The sequence below is a fragment of the Zonotrichia albicollis genome, chromosome 5 (assembly GCF_047830755.1).
Source record: "Zonotrichia albicollis isolate bZonAlb1 chromosome 5, bZonAlb1.hap1, whole genome shotgun sequence".
NCBI classification, from domain to species: domain Eukaryota; kingdom Metazoa; phylum Chordata; class Aves; order Passeriformes; family Passerellidae; genus Zonotrichia; species Zonotrichia albicollis.
Genome location: NC_133823.1, coordinates 58,515,458 through 58,537,416, shown reverse-complemented (window position 1 = coordinate 58,537,416; position 21,959 = coordinate 58,515,458). Strand labels below are relative to the sequence as shown.

The window sequence follows — 21,959 nt, the reverse complement described above, 5'->3', positions numbered from 1 at the left end:
GCTGTGTTTTGATTTGAGGGAGGTTCTGTTGGGTGGTTTACAGCATGCAGGACTGAGACCCAGCCATGCTTCTACCTGGCTGTGTGCCTGGAGTATCCTTGTGGTGAACTGCTGACCACCTGTGGTCACAGTGTCCACATCACTGGAGTAGATGGTCACAGTTAAAACTTGGGTGTAAAACAGAGTTTCTGAAAATGCACTGAAAATTTTACATAAGAACTGCCTTCACATAAGTTAAAATCCAGCCCTACTATGTGTTCCGCTGTGGCAGCAGAACCATGGAGAGGTAAAGCTAAAGGATGTTGGATCATGTGCTATTGAGATGATATGGACTCAGTGTACTGTAGAGAAATGTCACATTCCAAAGGGTCCTGAAATAGTAGTCTCCATGTCACACAATGCCACAGTCTCTGTTCACATGATGCAAGTCCTTTTTATGTGATCTATCCTGAAGTAAGAGAGCAATTTCTTTATTCATGAGGGTTGCACCGCCATTGCAGCACAGGGGGGAGCATCATTTGAGCCCCTGGGTGTGCATTCACTACCTGCTCCTGAATGGAGTAAACCTTTACCTGAGTGAGCTGACCATGGGAAGCTGACTTGCAGCAGCCTCTTGTGCTGGCTTGGGGATTGCTTAATATGTAATGTGATCCAGCTGCTGAACTTTATACATTTTCTATTTCTAACTTTCAGTTGCTCTTTATTCTTTTGGAGAATCCTGGCCTCACTCCAGAACTGACAGGATGTAACTGAATATCAGGAAGTGAGGTGCAGTCTGGACCTGGCTGTGGAAAGCTGGGGTGTGGAGAGGGCTGGCTCAGCATTACTGAGCATTACTGAGTTCCTGGTGCTGGGTTTTAGTGCACAAGACCCATTGTCAGACCTCTTGTCAGGGAGTCACTTCACCTCCACTGCTCATCCAGGAATTTCTGCTTGTTAAAGGAATTCAGCAAAGGATAAGGGCAAAATCTGTGTTGGTAAAATGCTACAGGTTTCTGGCACTGTCATCTCTTGAAGGTTTGGTTCTTGCTCTCCTTGAAGTGTGAGAGCACATGGGGATAGGTTTGGAGGAAAATTTGCGTGTATGTCTGTGCTGGTAGTGCCTGGAAGGACCACTGTTGGCATCTGCTTTGATCCATAACATTGCATACTACATGAGCTCACCAGAACCAGTTCATCATGGTGCTAGAGCCTCTCTCTTAAGGAAAATATTGGATACTGAAACTGCCCATGACAGGCAGTGTACCCAAGCCTAGGGTAATCACTCCAGCAGTTAAATATCCATGAAATTATGCCAGGTGCATCTGCAGGTTCTCCATCAGCCAATGGAACCAAGGGAAGGGGCAGCCCAGAGGGAGGGAGAGGAAACCACTGACTACTGCAAATAAGCCAGTAAGAGAGCAAAAGGGAAGAGGAATGGTGAAGTCTTTGCAGCACATTGCAGGCATGAAAAAGTAATGGGGGATTCTCCTGCACAGTTGTTTTAGTGTTTACTAAGCAGCCAGCACTGCTCCAAGTGTTGGTGCACTTCATTCATCTCTTCAAAAGAATAAGGACCAGTGAGCAGATGGCAACCTCCCTGCTAGATGTCAGTCTGATAAATACTTCTGTCCAGAGTAGAAAGGGAAGTGAAATAATTAAGTTATTGTGGAAAAGCTGAACCAGAGGTTAAAGTAAAAAATCATCAGTAAAAAATTTTGTGGCCAGGGGTCTTCTCTGGAGACATCTTCCCAGGGTCCAATTCATTTTGCTCACCCAAGAGGAAATAAGGGCATTGTGTCTGCTTTCAATTGCTATTTGGAATATAGAGCAAAAGACAATCTTGAGAGTGGTTTGCTGCTACTTTATTAAAGATGTTGTATCTAATGGGACCTTGTACTTGCAAGACCTTGAAATGCACCAGTGCCTTGCGTGCTGACTGCCAATGCAACGTGAGGAGGTCTGCATGGTCCAGATTTTAATTTTTCACTCTGATTCTTGTTATAAAGGCACAAAAAAAGAGTTCTCTGTATCCATAGCTCATGTTTTAGGCCAGGTAAACTCCATCAGTTCATGGCTTCCATAAACTCGTAAGGTTGTGATACAAGCTGTGTAACCAACCATGACAAGGTTGTCACTTGTCATGAGGTGTATTTAGATTGACTTTTTAGGTGACTTGGATGTTAAGTATTGAGTTTTTTCTAAATTGTATTGTCAGGAGCAAAATTTATCTTCAACAGCTGGTTAAAATGAAACTCTATCCTCTATTAAAATTTAAATGATCATTTCTGAATAAAAGTGACTTTTAAGTGACTTGTTCCTGGCACCATGGTAAGTGCTCAGTTTATTTCTCTCATGAATACCACTTTTCTATTAGGAGACCATGTAATATAATGTCCACTTAACCCTTTATAGGCCCTTCTAGGTATCTCATAACTCTTATAGTTCCAGTTTTATGACTGGCATAAAATGTTCTGGTCCAGATATGTAAAGGACTGCATATGTCTAACTCCTAGTTTTCCGTGCTCACAGATTTTCTTTAGAATTGAAGTGTAGTGCTACTGGCTTTCTATAAAAGCAAGAGAGCTTGCTGGTGTCCTAAAAGATGGACTAGCATCTGTTTGGGGTCTTTAACTGATGAGTACAAAATTGTGGGTTTTACCAGATTTTGATGACACTAGCAAGTTTATGTAAATAGGATATAAAGTGAATCAACTGCTGTTCAATAAAAAAGCATCATGTTTACCTCAGCCTTGTAGCTACTTTGGCCTCCTACAGGGACTGTTTTAATTAGCAGCATGAATTTTGGGTAGTTTAATTTATTTTGTGATTGTGTAAAATAGGCTTTTGGAAGGGTTTATTTATAAACTGCCCAGGTATTTAGCAATAGCATTTCAGCAGCATCTGTAAAAGCAGAGTGTCATAACACACAACTTTTTGTCCTCTTTTTGCTGCTCTTTAGCCTTGCCAATGGGCTTATTTCTGGGGTGTCTTATTTTCATGCTGCTCTTCACCGCTGACAGGAGAGTGAATCAAATGAGGATCAGATAATTAAATGAAAAAAGAAACATTTACTCAGTTGTCTCCTGAGGAATTTTTCTGTGTAAAACACTAATAATCATGCCATATGTTGGTGATGACTTCCATTCCAGCCGACCACAGTAGAGTTTACAGACTTTAGGATCTGCTCATTGGATTCAGAGATGAGCTGATGGAAATCACACCAGAGTTTCTGTAGAGTTCAGAATTTGTAGCACTGAGAGATAAGCACCACGTGGCTGCAGTTCTGCACCATTTTGCGTTAAGCTGTTGTTATGGAGCTGATAGAGTCTAATGTCCTGGGAAGGCAAGCCTGGGTACACTCAGTTCCTGACATGCTTGCATAACCTGCTTACATCCAGTGAGGTTCTTGAGAAAAGTGAGCAAGGGTTTGAGTATTTAAATAGACTCAGACATTATTTTGTCTAAAATTGAAGGAGTGCCTTCCTGTGTTTCAAATACCACAAGTGCCATTGTATTAGTAACTGGGTTCCAACTTGGTATTTAAACTAGGAAATGTATAAAAATTTCCCTGCGATCTAGTTGCACCATGCCAAATACAGGTAACTCATAAAGTTTATTTAGCTTTGTTTGTACAGTGAGTAAAAAGAACATCGTAGATTGATGGTACCATCTTTAAAATGTTTGCAGAGAGTCATGAATGTGAGAAGCAGATGGATTAGGTACTTAGGTTTGTATAGTACGTGTAAGGCTGTATCCCAGACATCTTTCATATGCAAAGCTCTTTCTGATCTGTATGAAGCTGTCTGCAGAAAGACCAGAGCCACCTACTGAGTTCAGAGCTCTGTAGAGTGAGTGCCAGCACTCCCAGTGCAGGGACACTTCCAACGAGGAACATTTGGTAGATGTCCTGAAAGAAGAATTTTGGGGTTGAGAACAGTCTCTGCAAGACTCCACATGGAAAGTTTAGCATACTGGTACAACCATTGAGCAATTAGACTAATCAAATGTTCTGTGACCATAATTTCCTGACAGAACATACCATACATATGGTGACTGTTTCAAAAGGGCAAACCAAAAAGTTACAAAGTATAAGAAATTACCTTTGAATGTCCCAGTTTACAAAATCTCATTAAAAAATGTCCTACAAGGCATAATCCCCAAATGAATGTGACATCAGTACAAAAATAAGCTTTTCTGGATGACGTCTGACAATCAATATGCTGTAATGAATGAGTTATGTCACTTACCTTCAGTGTCTGTCTGCCTTGCTCATCCCACAAGTTAGGACTATGTTTTATTAATAAATGAGATATTTGGATGTTTTTATAAGCATTGAAGTCTTTTTAAAAAAAACTATTTTTCTCATAAAAATGACATAGCATGGACAATACTATGTTTCCTGCTGTTAGAAAAGAGTAATTACTTACAGCCACTCTTATAATATGCTTGCTTGCTAAATGCATAAATCTAATAATGCAACCATACAATGCTACAGTGAGTTTCATGAATTGGAAAAAGATAGAATTTAAATGCTTTTGGCACCTGACATACATTTTTACAGGAGGTCTGTAATTTCCTGTATTAGAGCTATCTGTATCCTTCAATGAATGCAGCTGGAAAGAGTAAAGGATATTTGGAGAGTAGTGGATTTAGTTTAGTCTATAAGGTACTACTTTGCTTGTTACTTTTGATTTTAAAGCTATCAACCTTATTTGGACAGTTTATTCTTTTTGTAGGGAAAAGATAGAAGCAGAAGATGGCAAATCATGTTTGGAAATCACGACTCATTAATGCAAGGTTAAAATTGCTGTCCCTGTCTGTTGAGGTTGGAACTATGTTTCAAATGGTCCAGTATCACTTTTAAGCATTTTTAGTCTGCGTTTGTGAGTGGTAATGAGCTTGCCTGGCTCCCCGTGCATTTATGAAAAAGCAGCAGATTCTATTGTAGCTTGCTGTGGTTTCTTTGCCCTAAGCACCAGCCATGAAAGTTTAATTTAACGTTCTCCAGTGTACTCAGTAGTCATACAAGTGTAAGCACAAGTCATCATTCCCACAACGGTCAGGTCAGCAGTGATGCTGGACTTCCTAATTCCAGACATAGGCTTGGTTATGGTAGCAGCATCAATGGTAAAATGAGCACTCCATCCTCAACACAACCACTTAAAAAGTTTTAGAGAGCACTAGAAAAATGCAGTATTTTAAGGCCGTAGCTGAGGCTAAAGCTGACCATAGAATTTAAGTTGGAGTATGGAGTTCTAGGAATGGCTTAAAGATACTTAGGGAACAAATCCAGCCATTTCATAAATCCATTTTGCTGCATTGATCTTTTTTAGGGCCATGTCTGTGAATAGAGGAAGCTATCCAGTTCTCTGCTAGTCAACACTGTGATCTGTACAAGTTTCTTGCATCCCACAGGATCTCCAGCATGTGGGCTCCTCCCCTCTGACCTGAGCCAAGCATGCTGCTGTCCAATATGGTATTCTTGCTTATTCCAAGCTTGTTGTTGCTGCAGGGGGAAGCTAGTGGAGAGCAAGTAAGAGAAGCTGGCTGCTGACGAAGCTGAGGCTTGACAGGGCAGAAATGTTTAGTGCAGACGTATCAAAGCAGTGCACATCATTTCTTTTTGGAGAAAACTGCTGTGTTTCACATATGTATTTCACAGCCTTCTCCAATTTGGGTTTTCCCTAAATAATTTTGAACATATGTTCCTGAAGTGTTGAAAACCTGAGTTCTGTGGAAAAGCTTTTCAAGAAAATTGTAATAATCTTGAGAGTTAAGCATTCTCCTCTCCTTGTGTCATTCATTGTCTGTCCTTCAAGATGGAGGTTGTGTAAATAATCTGGCTCGATCAAGAGAAATTACTGATATATTTCAGGAGCTGAGTACTCTTTTGTGTTGACCAATTCCATGCAGGCTATCAAATGATTTTGCCTCCCTTTTGTCCTTAGTCTCATTTAATTAGATCCCAGTCTACATACAATTCTGTCCAACTAGTCTCTCAATGCAAGTTGTGGTTTCTCTTTTTGGCTTACTCTCTACTTCTTCTGTGATTGAAGCTGTGGAATCTTGTAATTCATTTTGTTCCACCATTATTGATTTGGTGGCAACAGTCCAAATGTTGAAAAATATTTTCTAGGTTGTTGTTGCCCTTGATTTCCAAAGACATTGCAAACAATGAAGCATGTGGATCAGGAATTGACGTATCCATAGTGTCACCAGGCTTTGAGGGTGCATTTTCAATTGTAAAAGCAGTTTATTGTTAATTAGAGAGACTCCCAAGGGCATCATGATCTCCTGATAGTCTGTGAAGAGTACCTTCCGTACACTGTACTCTGTGAGGCTTTGCCAAAACCGTCGCTTGCGTAAATCCTGAATTGATTCCCTGCTGAAGAAGAGTTGTTAGAGCCTCCAAGTTACAGTTGTGAATAAGATTAATACTAAACCTTAAATTTTACTCTTTTATTAGTGGATTTTAGTTTGTGAGTCTTGTAAAAGAAAAGACAAACCCAAGTTCTTCACTGAGTCTTAACAGATGCATATGCTATGCATATGGCATGAAAGTGCCACCCTTCTCGCTACTGTCTGTGCAATGAAAGTAGCTGTTTTTCAGTGGCAAAACACAACTTAAGCATATTTCCTTAACTAATTGGACTCTTGGAGTGTTAACCTTCCTCTGGGAAGATTCTGGATGGCATGCAATATGACTAACTAGTGAAAGGTTATGGAATTGGATCCCACTGTGCATTTTCTCCTACTTTAATACTGGATGTCTTATTAACATGTTAAAAGGTTGTGGATAGAAAATCCAATGTCTTACCTTTATAGGAAAATACTTTACCTCTTACTCTGCTGTTAGGTGTCTGCAGATAGCCCAGAAAACTGCCTCATGGGGACTGTCTGCTGTGTTGGATGAGGTTGTGATGGCAGAGTCCATTTTCTTCAATGTCTAGACGGTACTTCTACGGTGCACACTTTGATGCGCGGTTTGAATTAGTGTAAAACTATATTATTTTCCATTTTAGCTGTCCAATATTTCTTTAATTTGTAGTGCCTCTTTTGTATATTAAAAAAATAAGCTTATGTTTGCCTGTCTGTGCTTGTATGTAAAAAATGGTCTTTATGAAGTCTTTTTCTTGTGTCTCTGCCAGTGCTGCTTTGCTATAATGGAATGACAAACTGTAAATAGAATTGACTTGGAGGCTGAATTGGTTGTTGGTATTTTGTTAATAATAATAATACAAACTGCCCTCCATCAGGTAGTGCAAATAAAAATTCTGAGTTGTTATGAATGCCAAATTAACTTTGTGAAGATTACTAACTCTGTTTATCAAACCTGTTTTGTCATACATCAGTCATTTTGACCTGCTGTATGATGAGATATATTTTTATTACTAACCTTGCTCTCTGTTGTGCAGACATGAATGTCTTTTTAAAATCAAGACAGGACCTGGACAGCTTGTCCTGCATTGTGCCTGCAGATTCTCGTCCTGCTTATGTCATAAACTAGTGAACACCCTCTGTAGTTCTCATGTGCTTTATTTTTGATGAATCTCTCAAAGTATGAATAGCTTAGAGGATAATTGCACAGCTAAGATGCTAACCTGTACTAGCTTTGTGGAGAACATACTCCTCTGCTGCTTCTGTTGTTACACTGCCTTTTATTTATGTGCTGGACTGAGTTTTCAATCCTGATCCTGACATTCATTGGATTAGATGGATCAGCTCTTTCCTGTCTTTCTGATTTACCAAACTATTAAATGCTACCTACATCATTCCTATGTCAGGCCGGATTTTGGACTGTCATGAGCATCTAGGTTAGATCTGTTTGCATTCATCTCCTGAGTGTCTCCTCCATTTTGAAAGGCTCTCCCTGTTGAGCTATTAAAATATGGGATTATGACTCCCTTTCTTTTTGGAGGAGTTAGGAGTTACTTTGCTTTGTTTTGTTTTGCCCACGGGGAATTGAAAGGATAAGTTTACAATTAATATCGGGGACTGAAACAAGTTTTCTCTGAGAAGATTTTATCTCTTTTTCAGAACAAGGCTTTCTTTCCAAAGCAAATAGTGGTGGAATACGGTGTTGTATTGTCTCTTCCACTTGTTGCAGCTGGCCCACTTTGCTCCCCACAGTCCTGCTCATGGTCCTGGCAAGCTTGGGCAGAGTTGATGGGATGTGCATGGGCATCTCGTAACTCTTCATGCCAAGAGGCAGATATGAGCTGCCTCTCCAGAGGTGTGCACCCCATCTGGACGAGCCTGATGTCAAATGTCCCAAGGCACTGCTAGCCCCTGTTCAGGGGAAGAGCAGTGCCAGGATGTGGTAGGTGCTAGGAGAGGCTGAGTAACTCATTGGATGATTGTTTAGGCTTTTCATTGTAGCTTGGTGAAGATGCTTTGAAGTGGTAGTTCCTTATGGTTCTGTGAAAAACATGTGCTTTGGGAACAAGAAAATTAGTAGAGTGGTAGACAACATGAGGAGGAGGGTCTGATCTCTCATACTTCTGTGGTTATACATCTATTCATTATTCCTTTTTGTAGTGGTTTAAATGTTAACTGTCAGGTCTTAGTGGGTGAAAACTTCTAAGTTCACAGGCAGCTAGCTGATAATTAACCTTCTGGACATCTCAGTTTCTCTTTCCAGTTTGCATATCATGGTGGCTGACAAAACCACCTATTACAGCTTAAAAATGCTGATATGTTGTTTCCCTTCTGGCTATAAATGGAAAGCCCAAGCATTTGTTAGGCCCCAGCCCCACTGTGAGCATTAAGCAATAATGAGCATAAGCTTTCTAACTGTCCACATTGAAATGAATGGCAGGGCTTTAAAGTAAAAGCCAGTCTTGAGACCACTCATGGACTGACTTTGGTTGGCCTTGTTGGCTGTGAAAGCACATTTTTCATTAAAATTAAAATGCTGTCAGACCACCTACTGATCTTAAGTGGGGCTTATGTTTGTTTAAAAGAGATGAGACATACTATTTTTATGCAGCTTGGATCAAGATGTCAACAGGAAGTAAGTACATGTGACTGTCATTTTGCATCTGTCTTAAGAAGTAACATTTCCTTCTCTTAATTAATGAGAGTGGGTTTGCTGAATGACCTGTTTGATTATAGCAGTTACTGAATTTTTGTCTGCCATATCTGCATGTTCTTATTTGGGCTATCAAATATTCAATGACCGTTTGATGAAAAAAAAAAATTTCCGAAAGACAAAGTATTTCTTCTTCTTCTTTGAATGACTGGCACTGTTGTAAGATAAGTCACTGTGGGCCTCAGGGGAAAGCTGGGTATGTATTTTCAAGGGAGTAAAGGAATTATGAGTGCATTAGTTTACAGGAATAGGAGTAGTCTCTGCTTGGTTCTTCATGAGCTCAACTGAGAGAATTCTGTGAGGAACACAGGTACTGATATTCAAACTGGTCAATAAACCTGTGTATAATAAGCTTTTTCTTTAGCTTTGCAGGGCAATTAAAAGTAGTAGCAACCATGCCAGGATTGGGGGTCCTGGAAAGGTTCAGTCAGTGCTTTGTGATATATAGTTTTGGAATTTTATTGTAAAAATAGGAATGAGAATGATGTAGACAGAGTTGAGGAAAAGGTGGGAGCAATGTTAAGCTGGCAAGTCACAAATTTAGAAAAATCTGTTTTGTTGTACTTCAGGAATAGTATGAAACCTCTGGCCTCTGTCTCAGAGTAAGGATTGTCTTTGCTCCCCTGTACTGTACTTACCTAATGGGGTGATGGAGTCTGATTGATGCCATGACACATTATTGCTATCTTTGCAGAGTGCACAGAAGTTCTAGACTGTTTTTCCAGATTATAAGTTCATGATTTCTAAGTTAATGGCAGAAGCAACGGTTTTTGTTTTAAGCAGTGTTTGTTTTACTCAGTCACTGGTAAACGCTGGCTGTCACAAATCTTTGTAGTACTTGATAGATACATCTACTCAGGATATTTTCTTTGCCTTTTTATACTGTACTGTAGAGCAGAATATGAAACTTAAAAATAACCATTTCCCTGTTTTCAAGGTTGATTACATTGTTTTATGGCTATAATGTCTTAAAGTAACCAATAAAAGTATTTCCTGAAAGAGAAATCCAAATTACTGAATGCTGATATATCCAAGAAAAGGAAGGCGTTATTTTCAGCATATTGGTATCATTCTTTTGTGCTTTTCAGTTTCTTTTAATTCTGCCATGCTTCCTTTCTAATGTTATATACTAATTTAAATAATAGAACTTGTACATAAATACACAGTCATGCAAGAATGACTAAGGATGATAAAATTGGAACAGTGATGCTAAGTGCAGCATTGCAATCAATAGGACTGCAATGGTAATAACACCAATATGTCTAGTTAAAGAGATGTAAATTGCACTTAATCTGAAAGAAGGTTAGAACCACAGTGGAGCAAGGAAATGAGTGAGATGCAGTGTGAGAGCTAGCAAAGATGTCTGTGCCCACTCAGAATGTCTTGTCTCACAAACAGCAACCTCAGGGAGCCTTCAAGGGATTGCTATGAAGTGAGTAGAAGCTCAAGAGAACAGAAGAGATGTCCTTTGCAGCAGAAAATCCCAGCTACTAGCAAAGAAATATTAGAGAAAACTAGTAGGAGGATTTTTCAGAACTGATTCAAGTTAAGCTTAGAAATCATGTGCCTCTTTCTGCCACCTGAACTCCTGTGAGCTCGGTGTGGCAAATCCCAATTCACATTGGTGCTTCTCAGGAGCAAAAGGTGTGGAAATGGGCACAGGATGGATCGGCCAAGGCAGACCGGGCAAGCTGCCCTCCTCTCAGCTCCTTCTGTGGGCTGTGCCCCAGGATGTTCCCACAGCATCCCCCTGCAAAATTAACCCTGCACAGGAAAGGGGCCTTAAACCTTCACTGGACAAAACCCTGAGCACTCTGAGCTCAAGCTGCCCTTGCAACTTTAATTTGCCTTATTACATCCACTCAAGGTATTTCTGTTCGCTTGTTATGCAGAAGCACTCGTTGTTCAAAGATCTCTGCAGATGACTAGGCACCGTGAAGGTGCATTAAGGTTAGAGCATTTGTCTTAGCTCTGAATTGTTCTGCTGGGCTGGTGTCAGATCTCCAGTGTTCCCACATTTCTTCCAGTTTCTTTTGCTTGTTAATTTTTGTTGATGCTTTAGAAATAACAAGAAAATGGGGACACCCTTTCCTTTCTTTCCAATGCCCATTTAGGTTGAAGATTTTAATTAGAATTTTCAAATTTGAGTTGCTTGAGAACCATATTCATATTATTAAATGACCTGTTTCCTATGAATAAAGATATCAGAAAAAGAATTGCTAAGTTTGTATGGAATTTTGACTCCCTAGGGAGGTGTTTTCCTAACCGCTGTGCTACTTCGGGTAAGAGAAAGAAGGTCAAGAATTGCTTGCTGGCATGCAGTGCTGTTTAATGCCTCAGCACAGTGCTAAATAGAGGATAAGTGAGGATGTAGTAAGTAGTAAAGTTCATTTAGGATGAGAAAAAAGAAGGTTGTGATGCACAATAATTGGGAAGACATATTTAATGCAAGAAATAGAGATATTACTGAGGTTGCTAATTCACATGTAATGAGCTGAAGATTTCACATGTGACATAAGATGTGATTTAGATTTCCCCACAGAAGTCTTTAACTTACAAATGTTATTCTTCAGCAGTCTGTGCTTAAAACCTAGAGCTTCAGTCTCAGCAATATGTGAAAAACAGTTCATTGATATAATATTAATTAATGTTTACTGATATAGGCCCTTGAAAACAATAAAGATCTGACTTTGTCCTGTTTTATTCTATAGAGTGCTGTGAGTTCCCCCAAAAATGTAAAATTTTATATACTATAATGAACACATACTCTAAACACCCATTTTTGCTAAAGAAACGATCTTTGTTGTATGCTCTTTGCAGATGGTAACTTCTGAGCCATTTATTCATGGATCTGGCAAAAAATTTTGCTTTAGCTGACATTCACAGAAGTCTGCTATTTACAAGAGGAGCTGCATGATTTGTTAAAAAACATTTAGGTTTTCTCAAGGTGTTTATCATACATTAAAGAACGTAGTCTTCTATGAATAAAATCGAATGCATTTTGTAAGTATGTCTGTAAAACAATGTAAAAATTTCAAAGGTTTGGATGGAGTTTCACACCAATTTCCCAGACTATTTTACGAAGTTAAATGAAATAGTAAAAGCAGAGGTGATGAATCATACACAAAGTTCCAGTTCATTATGAATGGACTGCCACAGGTAGAATACCATTTTATTACAGTTACTATGAAATGCCTACTGCTGGAGTCAAGTATCTGTAATCCTTAAGAAAAGGTTCATCATGCACAAAAGTAGCAGTTAGCAGTAGCTGTTCAGCCTTGGTGGTCAGTGACAACTCTCTTGCTCACTTGAACAGCCATGAGGAGGAACAGAAACCCTTTTAGCTGCAGACGTTTACCCGCTGAGTTGTTTGTCTGCCGCTTCAATTCTTGAGTGGGTTTCTGTTCAAGGACTTCAATTTTTTAAAGAACATAAACTCTTATTACTTTGAACTGTTATTTAATAAAGTTACATTTGGGTCCTTGAATAGTGTACAGCTGAAGAAACATAAAATAGGTCCATATTTCTTTAGTCAAAAAACAGGATTTTTTGCTTGGAGAGCTGGTTCTACGCATGCTGAAGCAATACACAGAAGTTATCACTCCAAAGAAATTAATTTAATTTTTCTCCACAAACAATCTACTTTCTTTTTGCTTTTAACCTTGATTGTTGCATTAATAGATGATAGAGGCACTGATGGGAAAAGCCTAAGAAAAGTGCTGAGATGCTGGAATACAGTGATCTGAGGACACTTATATCACAGAGCAGATAACCTGTTTGCTTTTATTTGTGAGCTTTCAACCATGAATGTAGAAATGGCACTCCACAATTATCGATCAGCTTACCCCACTGTCTGCCATTTGACAGTGCTTCACTTAGACCTCCTGTCAAACAAAGGACACTGCAAACAGATGCCACAAAAAAACATGCCTTACATATTGCTTGTTCATTGAGCTAGAATATTGCATTAACTTTGCAAGGCTTCTAATATTTCAAGAATTACAAGTTAAGTGATTTTAAAAATCTCTGGCTCAACAGCATTATCATGAAAGGGCTATTTATGGTATCTGCATGAGTAAACTGATAGCGGCATGGTTGCTTATTGTGCTCCTCTAAATTCATTTTCCTAATAGCTTATTGGAAACTTCAGTGGGGACAGTGCTTTTGTGTGGTTCTAATAATTCCTCATACAAACATCTTTCAAATAATTAGAGTTACTTCATTCTATGGGAAGGTGCAGCTCGGCCTGGTATTTACTGGCATTTGGCAGCCTTCAGTTTTGCATCATGGTGAGCCTGTAACTGGAATTTGGAGGAACAAATCCTACACTTACTTTGTATCTCAGATCTTTGATTGGACATTATCTTAGGATGATGGGGTACTCAGAGCTAAAAATTCCTTGCTGAAGAAAGCAAGCAATGATATAGAAGCCGGCAGTAAGATGTATAAGCTGTGCAAAAGTGGCAGAAGGGAAGAGATCAAGGGCAAAGAGCCTGGAGTAGCCAGAATCAAGGAAAGATGCCAAGACAGAGAAAGACAAGTCCTGGAAGAACTTGGATTGTATGAAGCAATGAGAAAGAGACTCAGAAATGGGGAGATCCTGACAACCAAGTCATCTGTTCATATATCTACAAATTCATGGTGAATGTAGCTAGAATGAGTGTTTTTTAGCTGAACATAGACCTTTCCTTGCCCTGTTTCCAGTTTTGGCTATGGCTGGTATTTCCCAACCCTCAGGAAAATAATTTGAAATAATGCTGTTGTTTTCAGACAAGCATGTCATTTGTTTTACCGGTCTGTAGTTGATTAATTTGCAAATGATATTCCCAATAAAGTGCTTAGAAGTAGATAATTACAACTATATTAACAGTTACTGGGGAAGCAGATGGTATTCTGAGGAGCTGCCATGTAGAATTAGTGCTGATGCTCTACTGTAATGTACCATATACCCCAGCAACCCACAAAAAACAAACTAAAATCCTGCTGATATTCCAGATTGTAAGTAAATTGTGCTATTGCTTCTCATTCGGTGCTTCTCTGAATTTTTATGTGTGTTTTCTAGATAGCTACAGTGCTCAGTGAGCTGCTCCTTTTTATGTTCAGTCACATAGCTCTGCAGGTCTGTATTTTGTATTTTTCTGGTATCAAACCCACTAAGAAGAAATTTCTAGGCTGTATGTCAGTGTTTTCTCCACTCTGTTGCTTAATACTCTGGAGCATAGAAAAAAAGAAAGACCCTAAAGAAAGACATATTTCTAATTCACTAAATTGTTCAATTGAAATTCGCTGTGAGGTGCTAAGTTAAGGAAGCTCTGAAGCACCCAGTGCCATCCACATGTCCACCTGTCCTCACATTCTCTCTCTCCTGCTTCTCTTGTTAACTGCCCAGTCTCATCCCACTGCCTGACAAAATGCGACCCCTTTTGTGCTTCTGGCGGTCAGGAAAAGGCCACGATGTCAGGGCAGTTTGTGCTGCACCTCTGATCCTTGCTAGCTTTGTTTTAAGCAGGCTGGAGTCACGCAAGCAGCTCACACCCGGCTGTAGGAGGCAGCAAAGTTGAGGTTCCTGCCCGGGGCTGGCCGAGTGCTGCTGGCACCCACAGACAGATCACTGCTGCCAAATGGCTGGGAGTCTGTTCAGAGCATGGCCTTATTTCTTTATTTAACATATTTGTCATCTGCATGTTTATATAGAACTAAAAGCTTTTCTTCTTTGCTTTTGTTTTTGGGTTTTTTTTTAAAGACTTAAAAACACTGGAAATAGTTACTAAACAGATTTTTCTTTTTCTCTGAGTGCATGTCTTCAGTGTTACTTTGTCTAAAAGAAGCACATAGCAGCATATCTGTGATATAAATGTCTGTAAGTACAACATGGGCATCTTTAGGGTAGAGGATCAGATGAGAAACTTGGGCTGTTTTGGGTAAGTCACATTGCCTGTAGCCTTTTTGGAATTACCTGTGTTCTGTATGGCTAAACAGGGCCCAGTCTGATGTTATTTTATGCCAGGCTTGTGATAAATCCTGGAGGGAGGGAGCTGGTGGATGTGGTGACCCTCTTTTCAGTCAAGGAAAAGAAAGTTTTTAGAAGGTTCTTATCATAGTCTGAGTCAGAACCTCCTGAAAAATACACAGTGTTTGTAGTGAAGTGCAGATCAAATTGGCTCTATGCTGTTTTGCTGGTCTGATGTGGCAGAAGTGTGTGTGTGTGTGTTCACAAGTGCGTGAGCTGACACAAGCAAAAGCACCTGAGGCATAACAAGGCAGCGGTGACAAGGCAGGGCAACAGGAGTAGCCCCATTTAGAATGTAATTATGATGGAAAGCTTAAAAAAACTCCAGTTCGCAGAAACAAAGCACTTGTTAACATGATCGAAGGCCCAAAGGAAGGTGCTGGGCTACAGAGGTAGGAAAACATTTAATTCTTGCTTGTTGTTACTAAGGAGTATCTTGTACAGTACCCTTGATGAAACAGAATTGCCTTCAAGCCAAACACAATTCCCTGAGCAATAGATTTTTGAATGGAAGCTGCAGCCGAATCCTGAATATTAGTTAATTGCTTTAGTCAAAACAACAAATGCTGATGCCTTTCATCTTGCATCTGTAGGTAGAATGAGCAGAATTAGCATTGGTGACTTTCAGGTCATCTTCAGGAAAATGGAAGAAAGAGGATTTTGTCCAATAAGGTCTCCTGACCCTATTTGCATCAAAGTATGTCTCTGGCTTCTTTCCCGGCTTTGCTTCCCTTGGTTGAAATGAAAAGTTATTGGATTTATTCTGAGGAGGGCAGGAGTGTGACAGGACAGGTAGTTTTTAAGGCTGTGTAGTATGTCCTTAAGGATCCCTTTTTCCACTGCTTAGAACTTCAAACATTTTACCAAAACACTTTCTGGCAAAATTTCCTTGCAAATACTATATAAAGTCAACAACTTTTTGAAGTGTTGAAAACCATGCTATTCTACTCTTTTTAAAAAATGCTTTGGACTTTCCAAGCAGCTTGTGCTTCAGAGCAGTGGTTTGATAACAGGCAGGGAGGTAGTCTCCTTTATCAAGGATATTCCTTTAGTGCTCATGAAATCAGGTCCATTTTTAATCAGTTTTTTAATCCTAAAGGAGGAAAAGACTGGGAGGAAAAGACTGGTATGCATACTTTGAAGATTCTGTTAGGGTTTTCTTTACATTACAGTTGAATCTCTCTGCCTGTGCTTGGGCTTGGTAAAAGCCATTGTGTCTGCATGAGCTGTTGTGAATGTGGAACTGGTGGAGGACAAGGGTGTCTTAGGTGGACCTCACCTGTTAGAGCTGCACCAGTCCCCAGGCTTCAAAGCTGAAAAAAGACAAATTGTCTATGGGAGATAATGCAGAAAATAAAACTGGAAGTGCTAAAGAGGGAAAAGTTAGACCTTAGTAAATGGGTGGAGGAAGAGATGGAAAGGTAGGATAACTGGCCAGGGAATTGGGCAGAATGGGGCTAGAAAAAAAAGAGAGAAACATAATATGGAATTGGAGGAGGGTGCTGAGACTGACTTGATGAAGAACCTAAAAAACAACTAGAGGAGTAAGACTAATAGTTGAGAATGTTGGGCAAGAATGGGAAATCCTGTATCTAAAGAAAAAGTTACAGCTGAAACTCAAATTGATAGTCCAGTAACACTGTGTGGATTAATGGGGAACTACCTTTTCTCCAGAAGGATTGTGCTGGAAAAGGAACCTGGAGAAGGTAAAGAGATCGTTTGGACTAGAGCCTGATGCAAGGAAGGAGGTTGTGTTAATCTGTTAAAAAGCATGGGGGAGGAATGTGTGAGAGGCTGAAACAGGGAAATTCTGTGACCGGGATAAGTGTTAAAAGAGAGAAAGGAGAGATGGTGTCTTGGGGGGACCTAACAGCGTCTAGTGAGGTAAAAAGGATGAGTAAGGGGGAAAAGGAAGAGACAGTTAACTGCATGTAAAACCATTATGGGTTGGAAAGCAACAACAAAGAGAGTGATTAGTCCTAGTAAGGAAACCGGGATCCCTTTGAGAATCATAAGGAATAGAAACTGGGAAGGTCATGTTCCTCTGTCTTTTGCTGTTCCCAAATACCTCTAAATTCTCCTTGTAAGAGTATTTGTCATCCATTTTCAAGTGTTTGTCCACATCAGTGAGGATAATGTATTATTGCTGTCAGTTACTCTAGAAGCTGCATGAATCCAAGTGGTAGAACTTGAAACTTAAAACCCAAATTGAGTAAGTGGGAGGATAGCCACTTGATGCTGCAGTTCTGGTGGTTTCTGCTTTTTGGGGAACAAATAAAAATGCATCTACAATCTCCAATAAAACAATAAACTTTAGAATTATTAAGAAATAAATCAGTTCAAGTTATTAATGCTACACTTGTTATCCCCTTTACACATTGTAATAGTTTTGTGCCCATAATGACACATTGTTTCCCCATGGTTTAAGCATCATTAATTGTGCAGGTAAAGGTAGGTGGAAAAGCCAGGATTGCAGTGAAAAGGACTGTTGTCCCTTGAAATAGGCACTAGAGGTTGGTGGTGAATGGCAGTGATAACAGGGAGCTGGTTACCCTTCTGTTCAGCTACTGGGCCTGTAGAATTGGGTTCTATTGGAACTGGGTTCTGTCTCTCCATCTGTCACATTTTTCTCAGAGATGCTAAAGCCCATACATCAGACTTTTTAAGACAATCACTAATTGCATGTTTCACATTTTTCTGGCAGTCCAACCTTAGCCCTAGAGCCTATTTTGCAGAAGAACATAGCTGTGACTGAAAGCAGTGAGACTCACACTTTGAAGATACAAAGCACTGCATAATGTTAAAGATTCTGAAAAATCATGGCCTGGACATCTTAAGGCAGACTTTCCTAAATTAGTGGGTACGTCTGGTTTTAATTTATCTGTGCCTAAGCTCCCAATGTATAAAGCAGAATAATAGTTCCTTCAACTCTCAGGGATTTGGTGAAGATTAGTGAAGTGGCTGTGAAACCCTCACTTATTTTAGTGATGAGTGCTATAGAAAAGCCCATAAGGAAATTAATAATTTTGTCTTCAGAGCACTATTTGAATAGCTAGCAGGAAACAAGCCATAAGGCCGTACCCTGAACAATGATAAGACAAAATATTGAATACTTGCTTTATTAATTCAACACCATCCATCCTGTGCTGTGAAGGAGAAGTGCACTTAAAAAAATGTTAACAAAATTAGAGTGTATGATAATGTATACGCAAAGGATACCAAATTAAGTTTGCATCAGCAACCATAATTCTTTCATTGCTTAATGTTGGAGCCTTGATTTTATTGCCTGAAGAGCATTCTTTCTAACAGAGAGCGATTTTTTTTGTCTCTGTGTGTTGCAGTATTTTAATAGGAATGTGACTTCTAGATATTTTTAAGAATTGTGTACTCAATGCATAATTCCATTTCTAAATATTCCTCGCTTCTTTAAGATGTGGGAAGTTTCTAGCATTGACATTTAGTATCCTTTTTTCCCTCTGCTAAAGGTCCTACCTTGTAGCATTTTATTCATGGCCAGCAGCATTTACTAACACAGCTGAAAGAACTGGGGATGTTTAAATGAGGAGGGACGGCAGATTTGTGCCCTCCATTTTTCATCCAGTGATAATGAGATATCTTACAACCCATATTGACTTTTCCGAGGATCAGAAAGCTCTTTGAGGGAGAGGGAGGGAAAAGCACAGAGGGTGGATTCAGCCACAACAAGGTTAATGTACTTACACAAAATTATACATGAAGCCAAGAGAGTGCCAAGAATAGTAGCACCCACAAATCCTGCCGAGGAGGTTGATCTGTGAAGTGACGCCCTTCTCGCAACGTGCCGATCCTTTGGAAGTTGTTAAGTTTAGAGGGCACTTTAGCCCCCAGCAGGATCAGTCACCTGTTTCCTGCTGTTTCTCTCCAAGTCTTGATCTTACTCAATTCTACACTCACCAAGTTGTCTTATTGCCCTTTTAGGAGCCAGCCTCAAAATTTCCTGGGGATTTTGCCAGATCTGATGAGTCTTTTTTTAACACTCACCAGTTCTGGACAGCAAATGTGTGGGGGCTGTCTGAGAGGGCAGCAGAAGCCCCTGCATCACAGCTGCTCAGGGGCAATGCCGATCTGAGCCTGAAAGGAAACAGCTCAGTCTCTTCAGTGCCACTTGGGCAGTCTTTTGCAGTGGTTCTGCTGATGCCCTTTCTTACCTGCAAAATACCACCAGGTGAAAAAAATGGCATTTTTTAAATACTAGAAATGCTAGGACCTTGTGCATGATAAAAATTCAAAGGGAGGTGTTAACCTGCTTTTCTTTCCGTTCCTATCTCAAAATACTCCTGTAAAGGAATGTGTCTCAACTTGTTGAGGAAATTTCTTCATAAAGTTTATAGAATGTAAAGGACATGGAATAATGCATTTATTTTCTTTTCTTCATGGTTGCAGGAAACTAAGTTTGCAACTTTTCTGTTCAGAAATATTTTTAAAATACCCGGATCAGAAGGTTTTGATCTAGTCTGCATTGGAAAATCCTGATATAAGCAAGGCTGTAGGCTGTTGCTGAAGTGCTTAGCTTCAAATTGTTCCAGCTGTTCTATGATGATAGCAGACTTCTGATGGATCATACAAAACAGAGATCATAGCTAATTTTATCTTCATATTGTTTGTTGCAGTTGGATTGTAGGCTATATTAGGCAGATGATGGGGCAAGCCTGCAAGAGAAAAGGTGTTGGACACACTGTACTTCCATGTGTTGAATGCAGCTGTTTGGATCTGTGGAGTTGCTGTTAGTAAAGCTTGCATTGTGTAACACATACCTGGAATGCATTTTTTTTTTTTAAATAAAAACACATAAATGGAAACAGAGGAACAGTCACTTGCCTTCTCTGCAGTGGTGGATTTTAACCTGCAATGGTCAAGGCCAGCAGCTTTGTAAATCCCCTGTCTTTCTTTGCAGCTGTAAAACAACTCTGCAGTTTTGATGTGCTCTCTGTGATTCTCCTCAAATCAATCTTTATTGAAAGACATCAGCTTTCCATCTCACTTTTTTTTTTTTCCCTGAGCAATGTCATGCACCAGGCAGTTCCGCGGATGTATTAAATGTTGCACTGACACTTTCTGCTCTCTCTTTCTGTGTCAGAGAACGCCTGAAATCCTGATCCATATGTCTCACAGCCATATGCCTGGTATGACCTGTTTCTGCCAGAAGCATCAGAAAATGACTGAGAAACTGGTTCCTTTGCATTATGGGGTGTAGGACTAGGAGGAGGTGAAGTGCCAAGATGTCTGCCCCGCGTTCTGCCCTTTTCCATGTGGAAAGCAGCCTTGAAGCTCTGTCTCCATTAGGAGCAGGCTGCTGATACAGCTATACCCACACACTGCAACAGCAAAGCAGCCCTGGGTGGACTGCTGGAAATAGCTTGTCCTGGCAGAACAGCGCTTTTTGACAAGGTAGCTTATTACAGCAGTGCCTGCCTGTCCCTGCAGAAGGAGCAGCGGCAGCTGAAGCACACCTCTGGCAGCACGAGTGCTCCGTGCTGCTGCCCTTACCTGCATGGCTGTGCTGGTCAGGGATCATTCACCTCTCAGAGACCCTCGGGGGGCCCTTGTTCCCACTTCATCCTCAGCACTGGGGGACCTCACTGGCACCAAAGGCACAGTCAGAGCACAATTTGAGCCACCCAACTTATTACAGTGTTGTCTCCTTTCATATACATTGCCTCTAAATTTTTTTATTTTCTGTTTTTCTGTTCCAGTGTACAGTGTTCTTTCCATTTCCAAAGGAATAAGCAGCTGCTGTCAGAGTCACCCTCTTACTGCATGGGGTAACCCCATGGACCTCACCACAGAGGTGTCAGTGCAGCAGCAGACAAGGGCTTGGCCTTGGTCCTTGCCTGGATGCCCTCCTCCCTTTTTTCACCTGCCCTGATGCCTTTACCTAGGTGGAGTTTAACTCCACTTTCTCAGCTAATGTGATATTTTAATATGGCTCTACTTTCTCTTTAGTTTTATCTGAATAATTGCAGTATAGGAGCTCTCAGGCGAACAATTACACTTTGAAAATCAGGCTGCAGCTTGAATATGTGACTGCAAGATATTCCTGTGAGTGTAGGGTTTGTGTTAGAAGACCCAGTGGGAATTTCCTTGGGGAGGTTGGTGTACTACATGAGAGCACGAGAAATGCTCTACAGGTCAGATATGTGGGCTGCCTAGCACAACAGACTGCCTCTGACTGTGGCTAAAGGAGATACTGCAAGGATTTGGATAGGACCCTGGCCAACCATTCTTCTCCTCTCTATCCACCCCAGCTCCTGGGCATCCCATGGATGAGTATTAGGGAGCTAGGAATGTGCCTGGGAAGCACACAGGCTGTGGGATTCAGTAGAAGATAAATGGAGTGTGTACTTGGAAAAAATTTTCCAACTGCTGTTTAAAATGTACACTTTTCTGACCTGCCTTGCCTCCTCTGGGATGTGAGAGGTGAGGAATATACTTCAGATCAGTGGGTGTGCAAACAGCTGTATGATACATTTCTGGGACAGGACATGGAGGAACAGGCCAACCTCAAGGACTTGTTAAAACTGTGTGTAAAGGATTTTTTCCCTCTCTCCCACAATAACTCCTCATTTTCCTGCAGTAGTGGGAAAGGATTTTTTTTATATGTTGTTCTTTTTCCATGACATTTTACTTAACATGTTTGCTTGTCACAGAACTAGTATCCAACTTTCTCCCCTTTTTCCAGACTTCAAGATTCAAAGATAGTGTTTTTCAGTCCAGTGGGATAAAAGTAGCATACCTTTATCACTGTCATTGCCACCAGTTACAGGAATCACAAAGGCATCTGTCACCGTGGTAGAGAGGTACTAGAATATGCCTGTAAAGCATCTGGTCCCTTCAAGA

The 21,959-nt window shown here is 40.3% G+C and overlaps 1 protein-coding gene across 1 annotated transcript in view; it reads left to right on the top strand.

Annotated features, from left to right (window-relative positions):
• PPARGC1A (PPARG coactivator 1 alpha) overlaps nt 1-21,959 on the top strand; it is a 365,154-nt gene that overhangs the window by 110,675 nt on the left and 232,520 nt on the right. The gene's annotated exons all lie outside the window — the stretch shown is intronic.